General features: G+C 34.9%; 1 protein-coding gene, 1 long non-coding RNA gene and 1 other non-coding gene across 6 annotated transcripts in view; 2 read left to right on the top strand and 1 right to left on the bottom strand.

Moving 5' to 3' along the window:
• Positions 1-243: 243 nt before the first annotated feature.
• Positions 244-3,143, bottom strand: LOC129876082 (uncharacterized). The gene is made up of 3 exons (XR_008763303.1): positions 2,908-3,143; positions 2,766-2,828; positions 244-328 (listed from the first exon to the last, which is right to left on the bottom strand). It is a non-coding gene; the product is annotated as an uncharacterized LOC129876082 (long non-coding RNA).
• Positions 3,144-3,549: 406 nt separating this feature from the next.
• Positions 3,550-15,232, top strand: part of LOC129880536 (uncharacterized) — a 99,791-nt gene continuing 88,108 nt past the window's right edge. For 2 of the 4 annotated variants that reach the window (XM_055954615.1, XM_055954616.1), the window contains exon 1: positions 3,550-3,760. The gene's annotated coding sequence lies outside the window, so the exon portion shown is untranslated. The remainder of the gene's footprint in view (positions 3,761-15,232) is intronic. The other 2 variants (XM_055954617.1, XR_008765423.1) reach the window with 2 other exon arrangements.
• On the top strand, positions 6,444-6,574 carry LOC129881194 (U6atac minor spliceosomal RNA). Its single transcript, XR_008765528.1, has one exon. It is a non-coding gene; the product is annotated as a U6atac minor spliceosomal RNA (small nuclear RNA).

A 15,232-nucleotide genomic window follows, 5' to 3' on the forward strand; every position in this document is an offset into this window, starting at 1 on the left:
CCAAAGGGCTCCAACAAAACCTCTTGAAGTATCATAAGCATGCATAAGGTACAATAAAGCAGAAATAATATAACAAAATCTCCAAGAACATCTATCATAAGGAGTATAAAGTACGACAACATAGACTCTACATTTACGTCCAACAAATCTCTACTAATCAATATGGGCAGGGGCTAAAATATGTCCCTAGCTCACAATGTAACATAACCAAAGTCTTTGAAATAAAAGAAAGAAACCGTAATCCGTCCCTCAACAAATGAGGATTCACCAATAGCAGAAGTAGGAACTCAACTCTAACTATGTGGAGGGTGGATGTGCTCGTCAACTCCTATATTATTATAAAATGTAGGCAAAAAGTATTTATTAGTACATTTGAATGTACTAAGTATACAAGCATACTATGCAATATAAAATATGAGATGCAATGATCAAATAATATACATGCTATATAAGATGATAAGTAGAGTCATAAGAAAACCATAGTTGATCAAAGCATTTGAAAGACATAAGTGAAATCATAAAGAGTACATAAAGAGAGTATACATATGTGGGATAGAACCATAACCAACAATAAGACCATGTGTTCTATAACATGGAATTCCGATGTCTCTCTATACAATGGAAGAAAGGAGAATGTACTTGCCAAGGTAGCCTCTACCCCGCTAGATGGGTCAGGAACATGTTCTATATGTGGATCAACTAACTAAGCCATAAGACAAACCTATAATGGCACGTAGTTATGACACTAAAGACTTTATATAAGGACCCTGTAGGTCGATTCCCCACCTCAATCCTCATTCAGTGCTAAGTCAAATCCCACGAAATTCATATCTTAAAAAGCATACATAACATATACATTAACGAGCTTGTTCATAATTGTCATAGTTCATAGGATAGCTCACTTTCATACATTATATCATCATAAGAAATATTATTAGGATTTTAGGTCACCATTTAAAGATCCTAAGTCATCCCTTTCTTTCATAAGATTGTATGAAAACTAACATTGGTCACTATTTAAGGATCCTAAGTTACCTCTTGTCATAACTTGTTTTCATACTTGAACATTTTTGAAATTCATGATCATAGCTTATACTTGAAATTCGAGTAAAAATATGAATAAATGAATAATTTACTTGAAAATTATGAAATTAAATTGAAAAAATGCATGATCATATCCTTTATATCAATCCATATATAATTGATCAAAACAGTAACAATTGGATACTTAATTAAATAATAATCATATAATATACCATGAATAAGAAGACCCAATGCATTATCATAAAACTAGGGCTTTTTGATGAAAAATCATAAGGAATTTTAGAGAGAAAAATTGGGATTCCATGGGTGAAAAGTACCCATGGATCAAGTCCCACATACCTTGATTAATCAAAGCCCTAGAATGTAGTTTGAATTAGGAGACTTGACTTGGAGATCCTTGAACCCTAGTCTTGACTTGGAGAAGAAGCTTAATCAATTGGGAGAGAATTATAGAGAGAGAAATATTGTATGAGGGTGAATTGGGAGATAATGACTTGAAATAAAAGGGTTTAGGTACTTATAGGTTCCCTAAACAATCCTAGAACAGCGTAGTTTAGGAGTTATAAGCATAGAAGATGTCCAAAATGCCCTTCATTAAATCTAGCCGGAAGACCCTACGAAAGGTCCTTACAAGTCGTAGATATTTCGATAAGTCATAGAAATGATTCATCTTGTTAAGTCTAAAATATCCCGAGATTCTGAACTTCTCCAACGACTCATTCCTATGAGTCATCATTTTTTCTAAGATTCATCCTGTCGAGTCATTTAAAAGATTCTAAAACTTGGTATGTGCAGAACTCAGGCACTGACCCTATGACTCACTTCTATGGGTCGTAACAATTTCGCGGGGTCGTAAATCAATTTTTAAACCTACTCGAACACTTAGTCAAATGTTTAACCTCATTTCTAACCCTACGAGTCACTCCTACGATCCGTAGGAGTTCCTACGACTCGTAGGTCGACTCCTTATATCAGAAACAGTCCATTTCCTTGGAATTCTTTCTTGTTCTGACTTTTCAACTTTCGAGGTCTTACATATATAGTATATAATTATTCAATGTAAGTTGACGTTCATGAGTGATTTGTATATCAATATTTTTTAAATATATATGTTTATAAGTATTCAAAATTGATTACATTATAATAAGTTTTAAAAAGCTATTTTTCATAGCATAAGAAAAAGTTTAATATGATAAAAGATTCTTAAGTATGAAAAGTTTTTCTTGATAAATTAATATATATATTTTTAAAATAGTACGATTATTATTTTAGTTAAATGAGTTTGCTGAATTAAATAATTTTATTATTAAAAAAAGAGGCTTTAATGACATGGCATGCCAATTAAGAGAGAATGAGACTTTTGAAGTGTTAACTATATTTGGATGAAAATAGTGATAGTTGAGTGATATTTTGGTCCTAAATGAAACAAAATGATATTTGAAGGCAATTCCCCAAACTTGGGTGACCATCTAGGGAATTTAATCTTTTTTTAAGGGAAGGCACATGATGTCATGTGTCTTACCAGGCACATGAAATCATGTGCCTTCATAACTTAACACCGTTAAAGGCGTAGCACATGAGCCCATGCATTGTTGCCCTTTTGGTTTCTTTCTCAAATTGTTTGCCCCTTTGGAATTTTTAATCAATTTTGTAATGCTTTTAGGTTGGACTCCTTAGAATGCCCTATAAGCTCATAGATGAAGAGGGAAGTAAGGTCTCACCTTGGCTGCCAAAATCTTACAATTTCTTCACTTAAGCATCCTTGAAAAGCTAACTTCAATTTTCTAGAATTAGAGAAGAATCCGTATTAGCATCATGTGATTTACGAAGAATTATCCATGCTAAAACTTAGATGTAACTTACCTTGAATATTGGAGGGATGAAAAATAGACTTAGGAGGGATCAATTCTGAAAGAAAGATGTGAAAAAACTAGGATTTAAATTGATTTTGGGTCTTTAAAAGGCCGCCACCTCCTCTAACTTACGCCCCACATACGGCCATATGTGGAGCATGGACCCTTATCCAGAACCTCAACTTGGGGGTCTCTCATCCACACCCACCATACATGGCCATGAACAAACTGTATGTGGTCTTCATAATTGGCATGATAACTTTTCCATACTTGAGACATAAAGTTTCTCTATGTGGTTGAGGCTTAAGTGGTTGAATGTTCCACTGCATGTGACTTATGTTTTGACATATGGTCCGTATCTCACATGAAATAGTATGTCCCACCATTGGTTATCCCCTTTTGTGCAATATTTTTCTTTTTCAATTCTTATTCTACTGTAAACTTACTTAATAATTTTGTACACTTAGGAGAGATTTGGTAGGATGTATTAATTAAAATAGTCTTGTATTAAAATTCAGTCCACCCAATACAACATTTGGTTGCACAGTTCAACTCAAACACACCTAATAAATGAATAACTTAATATACCATATGTGGTCTTATCTAATACCAAGGATATAAAGGTATTACTAATATCAGGTTTAATAATACTTGGATAAGGCAAACAAATGTCTGAACTGCCCCTCAATTTCTTTATATACTCTTTAGAATTGGTAAAGAAACACACTATTCTGCTCTTTGACACCTTCCCTTTTTATTTGACGGATTTTGTCTTCTTTGGTGATGGAGAAGGTGTAAGCCGTGTAGGGTTAACTGAACAACATCTTCACTATTAGCCTCCAACTATTTGCTTTTCTAACAAGGTTTGAACTTTTATCAAGGTTTTCTTCTTTTCTTTCACTTTTGTCCCAAATGGTTCTATATAGGTGTATTGAAACTTTATATGCTTGAAAATGAAATTAGTATCCCGTGGGTTAAAACTTTTTATGTTTAAAATTTATAGATTTCTGCTCATATTGTTTGTATTGATTTTTTCTATTTTTATGACAAAATTAGGTGTTATTATGGATCTTCAACATCTTTCGAGTACTGAATATATCATTATTGAGGAGATAATATGCCAACAATTTCTTGTAGCCCTTGTTTTCCTTTTTATGACTATTCATGGTCATTCTCTAAGAAGACGATATAGAAATGGGAGTGAGATTAGGTATCGTATGGGTGTCCGAATTACAAAAACTATTTCTCATTTAAATTGTATCATAAACGATAGTGATAGTGTATGTATTGCTAAGTTAAGAATGGATAGAAATTCCTTTCATAATTTAGTTCTATTAACCAAGGATATCGGAGGTTTGACTGATGGTAAATATATGTGAAGTAGTGAAAAGATAGCAATGTTCTTAAACATATTGGCTCATTGTGAGAAGAATATACCTATCACGGTTGATTACATTAGAACTGGACGGAGCGTAACTCAATCTTTTAATGAATGCTTGTGAGATATACTCAAACTAACTCCATTGTTACTTGTGAATCCTAAACCAGTGCTTGAGGATGAATTGAAGATCAATGGAAATGGTTTAAGATAGGTGAGATTAATTTGAGCATCTATATATGACTAAATAATATAATTTTACCAAATATTTATTTTAGTGTGAGATAACTCTATATTTTCTATACGGTTGTTTAGGTGCACTAGATGATACTTACATTTATATTAGAGTTCCATCCGAGTAAAAACCAAGATACATGACAAGGAAGGGAGATATAGCTACTAATGTCTTGGGAGTTTGTGATAGAAATCTCAATTTTACTTATGTGTTACTTGGTTTGAAAGAATCAGCTGCAAATGGCCATGTATTACGTTATTTTGTAGTGTGACACAATGGTTTAAAAATTCGTGAGGATATACCATGCATATGCTTATATATTCATATTAGAACACAAGAAGAATGATGTATTTTATTTTGTGAAAAAAATAATAGAAAGGTAACTTAATTTTATGTTTATAATATTATAGGTGATTATTATTTATGTGATGGATGATATACAGATGGAGAAAGTTTTATTTTGCCTTATAGAGGGTATAGATATTGGTTAAGGAATTGGCAAGGTGACAACCCCCCACCTCGATGTCGAAAAGAACTTTTTAATATGAAACAATCTAGGGCTTGTAATGGTATTGAAAGGGCGTTTGGTCTCTTGAAAGGGTGTTGGGAATTCTTAGGAGCTCTTCGTGTTACTCTGTTAAAGTTTATAACAGGATAATAACTACTTAGTGTTTGATTCACAACCTTATCAATAGAGAGATGGATTTGGATCCTTTAGACATGGATATGGAAGAACAAGTAGAGAATCAACCTGAAAATGCTGATGTTGTTGAGTCGTCTGAAGAGTGGACCACTTGGAGTGATGAGTTGGCTCAATCAATGTGGGATGCAAAATCTAATCAGTGATGACGCATTATTTTTATTTTTTATGATGAGTTAAGCTAGTTTGAGCTTTTAAGGTAAAATTTTTATCAGAAGTTAGAATCTCTCTTCTGTTTCAGTGATCTCATACTAGTTAATTGGGAGTTTGGATTCCTTTTTGTACTTAAAGCTTTTAGAATATGTTATTATCAATTTTTTGATTTTTTGTATATTTTTTAATTATGCTTTCTTGAAGAACTATGGCTACTAAAATTTATGCAGGAAAATTTAGATTGCTTATTATCAGTAAGAAATATGTTGAGTCATTAGTGTGTTCTAGGAATGAAATAGAAAAAGTTGCATAAGAAGGATAAAAGATCACCTCTGGAAATAATTTCCAATTCACTACAAGAGAACATCTATACTGCATATCTTAGGCTTACTAAATTATGAATTACGATCCAAATGAATTATTCATTCTCTAAATAGAAAGGATTAGATCCCCCAAAAAAGACTTCATCTCCAAGTCAAAGGTGCAAAAATGACTCTAGACAAGCTAGTTGAGCATAAAATGAACCAACAACATAAAAAATATTAGGTCTGACAGAGTATAACATACTAACTCTTGCTCCAGAAATATCATTTTTAAGTCTAGTTCCAACATAGATATTTTCAATCCCTTCACTTCTCCTATTAACTTCAAAGATAATTTACCATGATCTATTAGTAGCAGCAAAAGGGAGGAAAGTAACCAAACTAGTCAAAAGACCGGAAGAGTTCATTTGTTTGAGTATCTCTAGCACTTCATAATTTCTATCTTTAGAGCCACTATTAATAACAAAAGATGTTTGAGAAATATCTCTTTGAACTTCCTCCTTTAAGCCCATTAAACTTGTTGGTCCATTATCCGACACTAAAAGAACCCCTGCAACACTAATTTAGATTATAATTTTGAAATTGTATAGAGGAAAAGAAACTAAATGATAAGTAAGCACATAGAGAGACAAAAATTAGTATCTCTTTTCCTATTTTTGATTGTCAGCATCCCTCAATATGGTTACAGAAAGGGAAAAATTGATAACGTTTACATATAAAGATATAGCAACCCAGATGCACTCATTGTACATGTAGTGCTTGATTAGAAGGGAGTGATAGTTGACATCTTTCCCGAGAGGGATGGAAACAATCTTTGGACTTTACCTTTTCACAGATTATTTGTATCATAGACAATATATCCACATAATATGATCGAAATATGTTTTTTAATTCATATTAAGATATGAAGTATGTTTTCAAGTCCTATTTACAATAATGTGTTTTCAAGTCCTATTTACAATAATGTGTTCTTTTCTTGGGCTACAAAATTGTGTTGTTCCCTTAAGTTCAAACGAGGACCTACGTCAATTTTGTTTGTATAGTAAGTGAACTCAATGATACAAGTTATCCTTTACATTTCATTTGTTAGTGTAAATTAACTTTACAAAAAAGGTCACGATTCACTTAAAAGGGATATCCATCTTTGACAAAATTATTTGTTGGTTACATCTACTGCAAAACTAGATCATTAATTTTGTATGTTCTATCTCCTGCATTTTATTTTTTATATCTAGTGTTTCCAGAATCTATTCTTACCCCATGACAAGGTTATAGATTTGTTTAACTATTTAATATTACTATTAATATAATCTTCTTCCTGTTTGTTTATAATCTATTCCACAAGAATATAAAGACAAAATGAGCAGTAAACATATTCACACACATCAAAAAGATCAAATAATTCAACTCCTTCAACTCTAAGGACATGGACTGCAGTAGAAGAATAGACTCTTAAAGATGGAATAAAAGAGTTATATGTTAATGGTTGAAGAGGTGATAATGGAACCTTTAGGCCAGGATACCTAAAGGAGTTGGAATCCTATTTATGTAAACATCATCATAATAGTGGATTGAATGGTTAACCATGTTCATGATCTAAAATAAGATATTGGAAGAAATGTTATGCGAGTATAACTACGCTAAAGAGTCGAAGTGGATTGGGATTTCAATACAGTGATGGAGCTATAATAGTTGATGATCCCAGATTTTGGGATGAATTTCTAAAGGTAATTAATACTTTATTAAAGTTATTATAATCTTTTTACACTATCTTCCTAATGTTTTTAGTTGTAAAGTTCTGCACTTTTTCTGTAGTGAGTGAATTTGTTGAATATGCTTTACGTGGACTATATCAGTATCCATGACTACCATTTATAAGACAAATATATTTTGTTATTAATTTTATACCAGACATGCAGCCCATGTTGATTCCTTCATATCCTATGCACTAGTGGAGTTGAGAGAGTTACATGAGTTTGTTGGACCTATTGGAAAATTAGCCCATCCGGTAAAAAGTTTTTTTTGTGTTTTCCCTTAGCCATTGCATATGATATATTTGAAATGAGGTCCCTAAATCCAAGTGGGAATTTCAACTTCTTGTGTTAGGCCACCCGGCCTTTGATGTTCGGCCATAACTTATTGGCAATTTAGACATTCAACCACGAACCTTGCTATGTCTTTTCAAATCCATAAATAAAGCTTCTTTAAGTCTCGATATATTTTTGTCAAATCGAGATGAATAGAGTATGAAGAATTGTGACCCTATTTCAAGATCAAACCCCTTATCCCATCCACATTCGAAACACATAACCAACCTTGGTAGAAAAGCACCCCATCTCCCCCTTGTGGAAAGACTTCTACTTTCTTTTCTTTCACCAACTTCTTTAACTCTACAAATGTCGGATCAAGGTATTCTTTTGACTTGTTATGCACCATCAAAGATGATTTAGACTTTTTATGAACAAACATACCACCATCATTAGAACCACTAAACTTTACCCCTAATCTAGCCAACAGATGAACATCCTTCACAAAATCCCTCTTCCCTTCATCAATATGATCCACACTCCCCATAGACACCTTATTAAGTGCATCGGCAACCAAACAGGCTTTACTCGGATGATAGTTCACACTTATATCATAGTCCTTGAGAAGTTTAAGACACCTCATTTGCCTTAAATTAAGGTCCTTTTGGGTGAATAGATATTGGAGACTTTTGTGATTGGTGAATACATCCACATGTACCCCATAGAGGTAATGACGAAAAATCTTTAAAGCAAAAACCATGGCCGCTAACTCAAGATCATGGGTAGGGTAGTTATACTCATGCACCTTCAATTGCCTAGAAAAATAAACTATAACCTTACCATTTTGCATCAAGACACAACCCAAACAACCCTTGAATCATCACAATACATAGGAACCCTTCTAAGCCTTTCGACAAAGTCAAAATAGGAGCGGAGGTGAGTCGATCTTTTAATGTTTTGAAACTCTTCTCAAACTCATCCGTCCATAGGAACTTTGCCTTCTTTTGGGTCAGCTTTATCATAGGATATGAAATATAAGCGAACCCTTCAACAAATCTTCTATAATACCCGCCTAGACCCAAAAAGCTCCTAATGTTCGAAAGAGACAATTGTGTAGGCTAATTTCTTACCGCCTCCATTTTCTTAGGATCAACCTTGATCCCATCACCGGACACTATGTGACCAAGAAATGCTACCTCTTTCAACTAAAATTCACATTTTCTAAACTTGGCAAACAATTGCCTATCTCTCAAGGTTTGAAGAATAACTCTCAAGTGATCCTTATGTTCTTCCTCGCCCCGAGAATAAACTAAGATGTCATCAATGAATACCATCACAAATATATCAAGGTAGGGTTTAAACACCCTATTCATTAGATCCATAAACACTATCGGCGCATTGGTCAATCCAAATGACAAAACTAAGAACTCAAAGTGACCATACCTTGTTCAAAATGCCATCTTAGGATTATCACACTCCTTTATCCTTAGTTGATGATAGCCGAATTGGAAATTAATTTTTGAGAAATAACTTGTCCCTTGCAATTGATCAAACAAATCATCTATTCTAGGGATTAGATACTTGTTCTTGATAGTCACCTTGTTCAATTGTCACATCCAAAGCGACCAATCCTTCTTCCACACAAACAACACAGAGTACCCCATGGTGAAATACTTGTCCTTTTGAATCCATTCTCAAACAAGTCATTTAATTGTTCCTTCAACTCCTTTAATTCTGCCAGGGCCATTCGGTAAGGAAGAATAGATATAGATTGGGTATCGGGGAGGAGATCAATACAAAAATAAATTTTCCTTTCAGGAAGGACACTAGAGAGGTCATCGAGAAACTTATCCCTATCCCTCATAATGTGGTAGATGCAACCCTTAGAAATCAAATTTTAGGCCTTAAGATAAGAAATGAACCTACCTTTCACTACCGAATCATGACCCTTCTATTCAAGAATAGACTCATTTAGGAATTGAAACTTGACTCTATGAGTTGTACAATATGTAGAAGCATAAGATGCATGCAACTAATCCATCCCAAAAATAACGTCAAAATCTACCATGTCAAGCTGAATGAATCACAAGGAACAACTTTATGCAAGATAGAAATGGGACAACCCCTAGAGACGTTCCTAGAAACAACCAATTCACCAACGGAGGTAGATACCAAGTAGGGTTCTAACAACATATCAGGTAACACGTCAAACCTATTAAAAAGAAATGGAGTAACAAATGACAAATTAGCACCCATATGTAATAATGCATACATATCAAAAGCAAAGACCTTTAACATACTAGTAATAACATTGGGTGCTTTCTTAACCTCTTGTCTCCCATGCAAGGCATAAAAACGGTTGGTGCATTGGCCACTTCCTTGAGCTTGTTGAACATTAACAACTTGAACTTGAGGCCTACCACCACCACCTCTACAATCTCTAGCTTAGTGACCTAGCTTACCACACTTGAAGCATGCATTGGAGCTGGCTAAGTATTCCCCTTTGTGAGTCCTTCCATACTTCTTGCAAGCAGGGAAAGCTTAAGCACCAATATTCTCCCTTGGAACCATCGAATTAGCACCCTTGTCCTTGTTTAACCTTGGAGGAGGAGCATTGGTGGAACCTTGATCCACAAATCACTGCCCACCTTAGCCCTTTTCACTACCATTATAACCGTACCTTTGATTGAACCCTCCACCATCAACTCTAGACTTCTTGAACCCTCTTGACCTCTCCCTTAACTTCTCTTCCTTAATTTGTTCTGCATATGTCATGAGTTGTGAGATGTCTATCTCTTTAACCAATATAATAGTTTTGCATTCTTTGGACACCAAACTAGAAATACTGAAAATTAAGTCTCTCATCCTTGCCCATAGATCGGAGACCATAAAAGGAGCATTCTTAGACAATTTGGTAAACTTGAGGGCATACTCCCTGACACTCATGCTCCTTTGGCGAAGGTTAATGAACTCTTGGATTCTTGCCTTCTTTAGCTCCAAAGGAAAGAAGCTGCCTAGGAAGGCACACTTGAACTATTCCCATTCTATGGGTACCATATCTTCAGCCCTCTCAACAACCCATTATTCATACCAAACCCTTGTCATGCCTTTGAGTTGATAGGACACTATCTCGTCCTTCTCATGTGGATGTATACCCATGATAGCCACAATCTAATAGACTTCCTCAATGAACTCCATAGGGTCCTCACCTATCTTGGAACCATCAAACTCGGGTGGATTCATCCTTTTGAAGTCCTGGATCCTAGAAGATGGAGTAAGCACTTGAGGAAGAGGAGGAATAATGCCTTAATTAGTTTGGTTGGCTATGGCTTGGGCAAACAAAGTGATGATGTTTTAAAATTCCGCATGTGTAACTCATTCTTCATGATATGGATCTTCGGGAACCGGAGGAGCTTGGTCCTCATCATCAATCCTTGATCTTGGTGTACCCTTATTAGAGGCATGATCTAGAAGACATAAAATGGTTTGTTAGTTAGAGAAAATCTTAGGAGAACTCTAGGGCACGACATAAATCATGAAAGAAGGGAAAACTTTCCTAAATGTCCTATAGTCTCCAATTCATAGTTGTAGCGCGCTTCACAACCATGAACAAGACCCTATTCAACATGGTATGTTGTATTCTGAGACCATTCAAAACCTTCAGCTCTGGTACTAAGTTTGTCATAAACCAAGCCTAGGCCCAAGATATGACACAAAAAATAAGGAACTCGAAGGTACCTTACCCAAGCCTCTTAACATTCATTTAGCCTTTTATAGGTGATGATAATAAACAATAAGGGAAAATAGAAAGGGAGACGGGTCTAAGGTAGAACATCATAGAATTAGATTTGTTATCGACTTCAAACTGTCATACATTTATGTCCAAACATACCTCTACTAGAAGATTTAGCGGGGTCTAAAACATGTCCCTAGCTCACACTCCATCAAATAGAAATAAGTATAATGAAATGTGTTCAAAATTCTTTATGTATTATAAGCTTGAAAAGGAAAGGAATGTTATTCCCGAAACATGGGAACTTACCAAAATAGTAGCCTTCAACAAATTCAACCAGCCATGTGGAGCAACGCTAGTCCCTATATGGTGATATCATGTAGGCAAGAAAGTATGCGTTAGTACTTTGAATGTGCTAAGTATGTAGGCATGAAATTCAATGAAAATATTAAAGCATTATAATGTCAAGTACATAAGTAGATACATGTATAAGCAATCCATATGAAAACATTAGAAATGTTCATTTATGTGGGAAAATGACCATAAACGACATTTAAGACCATGTGAGCTATTACATAGAATCTAACATAACCCCCTATGTTGGCACAGAGAGACTACTTTCTAGGTAGAGCTCCATCAACTTCAATCATTCCTTTAACATTTAGGGCTATTTGTTGATCTACTAGCCTAAGCCTACAAGGGCTCCTATGTTGGCACATAGTTAATGAGACAAGGGGTTGGTACTAGGATTCCTTTACCGAATCACACCTCAATGCCCTATTCGGTTTTATGTCAATCCCATGGAATAGTTTAATATAACATAAAAACAAAATCGTTCACATAGCTTTAGATCATCAAAACATCATTCGCTAGAATAGCTCATTGAAAACCTTTGTTTGATTCATACAAGTGAGAATTTGCCTTTTAGAAGTAGAATCCATCATTTCATAATCATTCTTTCATTTAATAAGACTCCTTTTATCGTAGACATTTCTTTCATAAACATTCATTTGCAATCAAAAGCTTTCAATTCAAAATTTATTGAAAACATAGTAAAACTTGGTGGGTTCTATTCAATCCAACTTTCAAATCCTTAAAATCAATGATAACATGCATGAGAGTAGTAGAATGCAATCAATTAAAACATACTTAAAACAACCCATCAATTCACTTTAAAATTCATTCATGCCTTCAAATAAGGATCTTTAATATATCAGCCATTTCTTGAAATCTAGAACCAATATGAGCTAAAATAGGTAAATAAACTTCAAATATTCAATAATCTGTATATTTGGAAACATTGTATGAAAACCATAACATTTGGCATTTGATATTGAACTAGTAAGTTGAAAAATAGTTGAGCTACATAGGTGGAAGAACCCATGAATAAGACCTACATACCTTGTGGAATAAATCCCTAATGCAAGTTTAAAATGGAGACTAGAAGACCTTGAGGTGGAACCCTAGCTTTTTCTTAAGATGAAGGAGACCTTAGGATGAGTGTTTTGTGAATTTGGGACTAAGTGTGAGAATGAGGGGTTTATGATAGCTTAGGTTCCTTAGATAGGTTAGATTCAATCCCCAAAATGACTTTACTTTAATGTTAAAATGTGGGAAATCATAAAAAGGCCCCTTTAAAAATTGGCCAGAATTGACCCTACGACTGGTCCTTACGACTTGTAGGAGTTTTTACGAGTCTTAGAGAGGACTCGTTCTGCAAGGTTTGAGAAAGACCCATAGGATTGACCCTCATAAGTTTCTCTATGACTCATTTCTACGAGTCGTAAAAGGGATTCATCCTGCAGGGTCTGAGATACCCTGAGGACTGAGTCTCTGAACTTCTTTTACAACTCATTTCTACGAGTCTTCATTTTGTCTACAGATCTTAATACCCAATCATCCCATAGGGTTTGAGAACCATACAAGTCTAGGCCTTTGAAGTTCTTCGAAAAGTCATTGCTACGACTCATCTAAACTTCTATGAGTCATAACCTCGACTTGTAATTTTCCCCCTCACTTGGTCATATTTTCAACATCAACTCCCCTTCTACGAGTCAGTCCTATGACTCATAGGTTGAGTCGTAGAAGCCCATTCAGTCTATTTTCATTAGTTTGCTCCTTCGTTTTGATTTTCAACTTCTGGGTCTTACATAATCATGCTTAACATATATCATAAACTTGTTCATAAATTTCATAATTCATAAATTAACTTATTTTCATGTCATACTCACAATGTCAGTATAAGCCTTCAACATCACAGTATCATACTTGCATAATTCATATCATTAGGTTGCTAAGTCACCTCTCTTTATAACTTACATGAAATTCATATCTTGATCATAATCATAATCCATAATCATAGTTCATACTTTAATTTAGGGTAAAACTTGAGTACATAGTCAATTTGATTGAAAACCATGAAAATACTTTAAAATCATTGAGCTTCATAATCATACTCCATGTAACTCATCATTGAAAATAACTTCATGCATGGTTATTCAAAATTCAACTTAAAATCATGCAATTCATGTAAAAATATACTTATAATGATTGTTGATAACAAATAAAAGCATAATTGAAATAACCCAATGCAGTTCATCAAATTAGGGTTAAAGTCCAATTGAAATTAATGAGATTTTGAGTAAAAACCTTGGGACTCCATGGGTGAAAAGAACCCATGGATCAATCCCCATATACCTTGAATGAAATTGATCTTGAAATTGAGAAACGACACTTGTTCTTGAAGAAACCCTAGCCTAAAATTTAAAGAAGTTAAAGATATCTTTAAGAACCTTGGGAGAATAGAATTAAAAGTGATCTTAGAGTTTATGGGGGAAAAGAATAGACTTAGGAGTATTTAGGACTATTACATAATGAATCTTGTCCCAAAAACTGTCAACATTCATTAATAAAAAGGGAACGAACAAATTATCCTTCATTTTACTAGAAATTGGGACTACACGGAGGACCCATCATGATCTGTGATGCTCACCACGGTCCGTGATGGTTTTCGTGATGCTTTCCTTCAACTTGAAATCTCAGGGGTTGTAGGGAGGAGTTTTAGTACTTCCTCCACGGAGGTCATCACGGTCCGTGGAGGTCATCACGATCCGTGAAGCATAGGTGTGGTGCAAGACTTATAGCAGGGTCTGTAGGAGAGAACACAATGAAACCCACCACGGTCCATGAAGGGAAACACGACCCGTGGTGGTGAGTCATGGTCCCTACCTTGGGAAAGTTCCTGAGGGCCTCAGGGGAGGTGTCATCACGGAGGGATCCACGACTCGTGGTGTTCACCACGTCCCGTATTCCCTTGTCGTGGTCCCGTCCATGTAGGACTGAGTTTTAGAACAACAACCATGGTGGCTCACCACAATCCGTGGTGCTTACTACTTCCCATGATGGCCTTCGTGGTCATCACCGGGTGCCAAAAGCTATATTTTTCTGGTATTTTATCTTTTGTTCCTCGTTTTCTAACTTTTCAGCTTTTGGGGTCTTACAAAAATACAAGAAAAGAAAAAAGATCCTCGAGACATTTCTTAAGGATGTGATGGAGGTTATATAAAAAAAAGTTTATGATAGTCAAGATAAATGAATGGGTGCCTTGATTAACAAAATTGAAATCGTGACCAATCTGATCTTCGTGATCAGATTTTTTCCATCATTGAATCCCCTATATTTGAGTTGTACTCCAAAGAGCAACATATCAAAGCAATAACGGTTCTTTGTGATGACGTCAAAAAGATGGAATTATTTATAAGCGTGGGTGAACTTTAGCACCGAACT

The sequence above is a fragment of the Solanum dulcamara genome, chromosome 2, assembly GCF_947179165.1.
Source record: "Solanum dulcamara chromosome 2, daSolDulc1.2, whole genome shotgun sequence".
In the NCBI taxonomy this organism is placed as follows: Eukaryota; Viridiplantae; Streptophyta; class Magnoliopsida; order Solanales; family Solanaceae; genus Solanum; species Solanum dulcamara.